General features: G+C 38.2%; 1 protein-coding gene across 3 annotated transcripts in view; it reads right to left on the bottom strand.

Annotated features, from left to right (window-relative positions):
• The window catches only part of cblb (Cbl proto-oncogene B, E3 ubiquitin protein ligase), an 88,183-nt gene that overhangs the window by 78,616 nt on the left and 3,228 nt on the right, over positions 1-6,339 (bottom strand). The window lies entirely within an intron of this gene.

Raw genomic sequence — 6,339 nt, 5'->3', positions numbered from 1 at the left:
GAAGTTTGCCATTATTAAGTCAAACTAAATATAAAATAACTTGTCCCCCCCAACGATTTATTTGGGATTATCACACTAAAATCTGCTTTAAACTTGCATGACTTTCTCCTTCTCCATCTGGAACGTTATTTGTTGCCTGGTTCCGTCATATGGTGAAGAACACAGCAAAACCACTATCTAACTTACTTTAAATGTGAAGAACTATAGACCAATAACAGGCTTAAGTGAACTGACAACATAAGTTATACAATTTACAGTTCTCAAAGACTCACACACACAATCTCAGCTGATTATCCTCCGGACAACTGGTCTCTTTTTCTTTTCTCTCACTTTCCTCTCCGTGTGGCGGGCGCACCTGCTCGCGGTGTGAGGCGCGTGTCCGCGCTATTCTCCGACATGAAAACCTCTTGTACAAAACTAAAGTAACAAGCCAATTTTGTAAAATGTAAGGAGTAATAAGATATTTGTGTTAAAATGTAAGGAGTAGAAGTAAAATGTCGCCATAAAAATAAATAGTAAAGTAAAAATATCAGAAAATCTACTTGAGTACAGTAACAAAGTATTTGTACTTTGTTACTTCCCATCTCTTTTCACCAGCCACTTTGGCTAGTTGTTTTGCTTTTTCAGTAGCCACAAATATGTGGTTGTTGATGTTTTATTTTATGCAAAACTGACTATGGTTTGCTATGATTTACTTGCAGAAACGGATTAAAATCTCTTTAAATCTAGTCCCAAATCAAGACTACATAAACACTATAGGCCTAAAAAATATTAAGCTCTGGTAAGATTGTGTAAAGCTCCTTTTGTGTGAAAACATGCAACTGATTAAGACACATAAAAAGAGTCCTTTTGCATATGTTGTGCAGGTGTGTTGAAGAATTCAGTTTTTGCCTATTGCGTAAACATTGAAAATGAATGCTTAGACAAAAGCATCAAAGCCATAACTTTTGTAACCGTTCCTTAACAAAGGCACCAATTTTCTGCTTTGCGTTTTGGTTGCAATTCTACAACACACTTTTAGCCAAACACTACACATTGTTTCTTGCATTAAACCTTAAGGCTGTACTCTTCCAGTCGACTAGTTGATTTATTAGTTGATACGTTCTGGCACGACCGAAATTCAGATTGGTCGATTTTTTGCCGTGTTAATTTCATCAGGTGGAAGCATAGACCATTACGGTCTATAGATGAAAAGCACTAATTGCTATTGGGGGTGTTTTCAGAGCACCCCTGTTTACCAGGTAACAGTCTGTCATAAGAACACCCCCCTTGTTTTCTCTTTTTTTGGATTAGCCCAACCCACCGGGGACAGATTGAAGAAAGAACTAGAAAGCCTTGTTTTAGTGGTTTGCTGAATATTTATTTAATTGCGAGTGTTTAATTTCCAGGCAGTCCTCCTCTATCATGTTGAAGACATCAGCAGTGTGGCAGCATTTTACAAAAATAGATAACGGAAAAAAGTCAAATGCAAAGTTTGCAAGCAACAGTTTGCATATTGCAGCTGGACTACAAACATGGCATATCACTTAAAAATGGTAAGCTAACTTGTCTGCATTAGGTTGCCCTGTCTGTTTTGAGTAGGCTATATGAACATATCAAAATTGGCATATTTTGTAGTCAAATAATCGTTTTATAACTATAGGCGCACCCACACGCAATGACGGTAGTGTTCCCCAGACACACCCGCACCACGCTGGATGTTAAGCCTCTACCATCCAAATGCAAAAACAATATCACGGAAGGAATTGTCAACTTTATTGCTCAAGATATGAGACCCATTGCTGTTGTGGAGGGCTGAGGTTGTGACGATGATCACACGGATGAGAAGACATCGGAATGGAGTTAGCGTCCTCGGCGCCGACGACTTTCTGTATTTATTTACATTTATAGGGCTGCTGCTGCGTGGGTAGAGGAAATTAAAAAGAACTTAATTGCACGCACGCACGCACGCATGCACGCACGCACACTAGATAGATGTATGGATAGAGGGATAGCTGGAGGGATGGATGGATCGATAGATGGATGGATAGATAGATAGATAGATAGATAGATAGGTATTCTAGTGTTCCAGCAGCATTATCAGTCCCACAGCACAGAATCACACATATGATAAAATACTAGGATATAATATATATGAAATGGTAAAAGCGCTTTGAGCAGTTGTTAAGACTGGAAAAGCGCTATATAAATACAGCACATTTACATTTACATTTGACGCAGCGCTGTCAGAGCCGACAGACGAGTCTCATTTCAGTGCAAAATAATTAGGTCAAAAACAATTTAATATGCTGCAAATACCCTACAAGCACAAGTACTGAGGGACAGTACAGTTAATTAATCTTGCTTTTTTTCTTCTTTGGTTGAGTACAGCCATATTAAACACTTTGTTAAAGAATGAAAAGCAATCATTTGCAAAACACTTCTAATCACAATGCAAAACCCTATCTGAAATTGGGAAATATTCTCCATTTGTCTGCAAGAGGTTTTCCTTCACCATGCCACTCAAGGTATCTACTTAACCCCTTAATCCCCATTTCTCAATCTAACTGAGGAATTAATTTCTGTATTTGCGTTTGAAAGTCTACAACCGCCAACCACACCTCTCAAAAAAGTCAGAAAAAGGATTGTGTATAAATGTACATTTCATGAGCACAAATATCTAAACAGTGGTTTATATGCCACAGTAAGTGCAAAATGTGTAAGTGACGTGGGCCAGGAAAAAAAACCTTAATAGTCAATAGACTAAAGTACATACATGAACAGTAGTTTTGAACTTTGGTTTGAGTAAAGTGGTGAACTTTTTGAAGTCAATTGACTCACACAGATGTGTAGACATCCCAGCATTAATACACATGTTATCCCAAGCTTCCTTTCGTTTTTGGTGTTCCTGCATATTTACTAACCAACAGCTATCGGGTTGCAGCTGAAAGCCCGCTTTTAGTGTTCTTTGTCCTACGGTTCTCTCCGTCATGCTGCCTGGCCGTGTAACCTGGAAAACTAAGAACTCAATAATTTTTTAGTTTTGCAAACAGACATTACAGTTTTAGTTAGTTATCGTTATTTTTGTAAAGCCTCGGTTTTGTTTTTATTTCAGATAATGGAAATGTTACCTACTTTTTTCATTATTTGGTTTGTTTTCATTAATGATTAAAACCTTGCTAAGTTGTTGTGGCCAGACCTAATATAGACCTATAGACCTATAAACTATCCACCCCATCTTTTACGAAACTAATGTTTTTATAACAATGTTTTAATAAATTTTCCATTCCAATCAACCTGTTTGCACTGCAATTTTACTGCAAATATATGTATTTATATTTTATTTATTGTATTGATTACTGTACTGGAATTCTACTTTTCTTTGTATTTTTTGTTGTAAAAACCAGTGTGTTGTTGCTGCTTTGAAAGAGTAATTCCAGTGGTGCATTTTTTTACCACTTTGCTGCAAACATGCCATTTTGAAAAAGGATTGTTACGTTTAAATTGCAGTTCCATCGTGACATAGAAGAAGTGAGATATTTATCTTCATCATATTTATCTTATCGTCTTATTTAGCTTGTGTGAAGAGTTTTGACACAGTGAGCCACATTGCGGAACAAGTGTGTCAGCAATCGGCAAAAAACTGATAAGTGTACTACAATTAAGTGTAATATTTACATTGCAATATAAATGAAAACAAAAAATAATTAATATTTCTTTATATTTTGCATCTTTAATTGTACTACAACAAAACAAATCACAGAAACACTGCTCTGCAGTTTTTAACTCTTTGATACAAACACATTTAACACTTTGGTACAAACACATTAATCATATTTTGTCATTCCTTGGGTATCAATAACTCTCTCTCTTTGGTGAACACCAGTATGTTTTGTAAACATGAATATGTGCTCACTTTTTTGCGTTGCAGTTGTATGTGGCAGATTTAGCTGCTCTCAGTGATCTCTCAGACGAAGTGTACTTTAAAGTCAAACTGGTGTGGTTAATTTTGAAGGATGAAATTGTCTGTGTGCCCTTATTTGCCTCTTCTGCGCGATGGTGCCACTGTATTTTAATGTTATGTGTAATGTCATTTTTTCAGCTGTGCGCTAGGTTAAAACCAAAGCAACACAACTTACAAAAAGCGTGGAGGTTGTCGATATCAATAAGTAAGAAGCATGTAAATTGTTCTGCCCAACTCTGATACGAATTTACAGCTATATTTTGATTTCTTTGCGGAAACACCACCTTCACTTGCCATTTTTATTGAATGGCTTTTGGGTCTGAACTTTCCGCGAAGCTTGCGCATAGATCAACAGCGCAACTGGGTTATAGGCTGCCAGGTTGAGCTAATTAATGTGTTGAAAATTGTATATGGTGTGTGGATTGTGTAAATAGGAGGTGTTTCATACTAGATCTGACAACTTGTCAACAATAGACAATCATATTGGTCAGATTATTTATAAAGGAGTTTCGGCCATGCAAATTACATGAGTTTGCCGGGAGAAATCGCAAACCAAGAGGGGTACGGGAGATAGTGCTAAAAGATTTGGTGAAACCCGGATAGACAAGAGTGTTGGAAGGCATAGATTAGGGTTAGGTGTCCTGAAGTCAACGGTCGCAGCACTGCCTGGAAGTCAACATTGAGGGCTTAAAACACCATTTAGCTAATTGTTCCCAGTATTTGCTGGGTAGGTCGGTGCTAATGTCAAGTCCTAAATGTAAATGTAAATGGAATGTTCTTATATAGCGCTTTTCCAGTCTTTACGGCTACTGAAAGCGCTTTTACATAGTACAGGAACCATTCCCCATTCCCGCTTGGCCACAGTTCATATACTGTGGCCTGCCGTACAAGGTGCCACCTGCTCCTCAGATAAACATGTCACACACATGTACACTCCGAAGCAGCATCAGGGCAACTCGGGGTTCAGTGTCATGCCCAAGGACACTTCGACAAGGGACTGCAGGGGCAGGGATCGTACCTCCCGATTGGCAGGCGACCATTATACCACTGAGCCACAGCCGAATGTGTCCGATATGAGTAAATTGTGGATTAAACTGATGCGGTGGGAAGATGATTCAAATAATCAATAATATGATGCACATCTAAAGTGAAAAGCAGAACTATAAATCCATGTCCCATCAGTTATGTATCAAAATAAAAATGCTGATGAAAACCCTAGTCGGTCTAGAGATGACAGTTCTGTCATCTCTGTGACCACGGTTGTCAGTGAGTAAGAAAATGAACGCACTAATGCCTCAACTCACATCCTGTCTGTTATATTACTCTAAAAGGGCAGTGATCACTCAATAAAGGGCTTTCTGGAACATTTACTGCATGCTTAACCCACAGAATACAGCACACAGCCTTGGGAATAGGGACCTAAAGAAAGTTTACTCCCAGAACAAGAACATATGTAATGCCTAAATCATGAACACAACTGTAACATATTTCAGATTGTCTGTTTAACTCCCCTTTACCCAGCCATCACAGGATCATCTCTTCACTACATTCAGCTGGCTCTTCAGCTTGTTGCCTTCACTACAAAGGGGCTGTACAAAGTCACAACTGTTGGCTTTCCTGGCCCCACAATGACAGAACCGGCTCCCCATTGACATCAAATCTGCACAGAAAAAACTCTTAACCTCTTCCACCACAGGCTAAAAACTTGTGTTTATACTGTGCCTTGGTACATAGAATAAAATGAAATCTTAAAAGTCAGCTAAATAAATGTAATCCATAAACAGAGATGGGAAGTAACGAAGTACAAATACTTCGTTACTGTACTCAAGTAGATTTTTCTGATATTTTTACTTTACTTTACTATTTATTTTTGTGGCGACTTTTTACTTCTACTCCTTACATTTTAACCCAAATATCGGTACTTTCTACTCCTTACATTTTACAAAATTGGCTCGTTACTTTCGTTTTGTACAAGAGGTTGTTATGTCGGAAAATAGCGCGGACACGCGCCACACACAGCGAGCGGGTGCGCGCGCCACACGGAGAAAAAAGTGAGAGAAATGAAAAGGAGACAAGCTGTCCGGAGGATAATCAGCTGAGATTGTGTGTGTGCCTCTTTGAGCACTGTAAGTCGTATAACTCATGTTGTCAGTTCACTGTTCATTTAGGCCTGTTTTTGGTCTATAGTTCTTCACATTTAAAGTAAGTTAGCTAGTGGTTTTGGTGTGTTCTTCACCTGTTAGCTAGGTTGCACGTTGGTCTTAATGAAGCATCAACACTTTCACTAGCTTTATTCGCATTAGTTTTTTTTTTTTTTTGACCAAATTTAAGATACTGTAATTCAATTGACAAGTGGATGGAAACTTAAATAGACAGAAGTTGTCTCCGTCTGTTTT

This window comes from Etheostoma cragini, chromosome 13 (genome assembly GCF_013103735.1).
Source record: "Etheostoma cragini isolate CJK2018 chromosome 13, CSU_Ecrag_1.0, whole genome shotgun sequence".
In the NCBI taxonomy this organism is placed as follows: Eukaryota; Metazoa; Chordata; class Actinopteri; order Perciformes; family Percidae; genus Etheostoma; species Etheostoma cragini.
The sequence above is the reverse complement of the archived record's forward strand: the minus strand, read 5'-3'. Positions and strand labels throughout refer to the sequence as shown.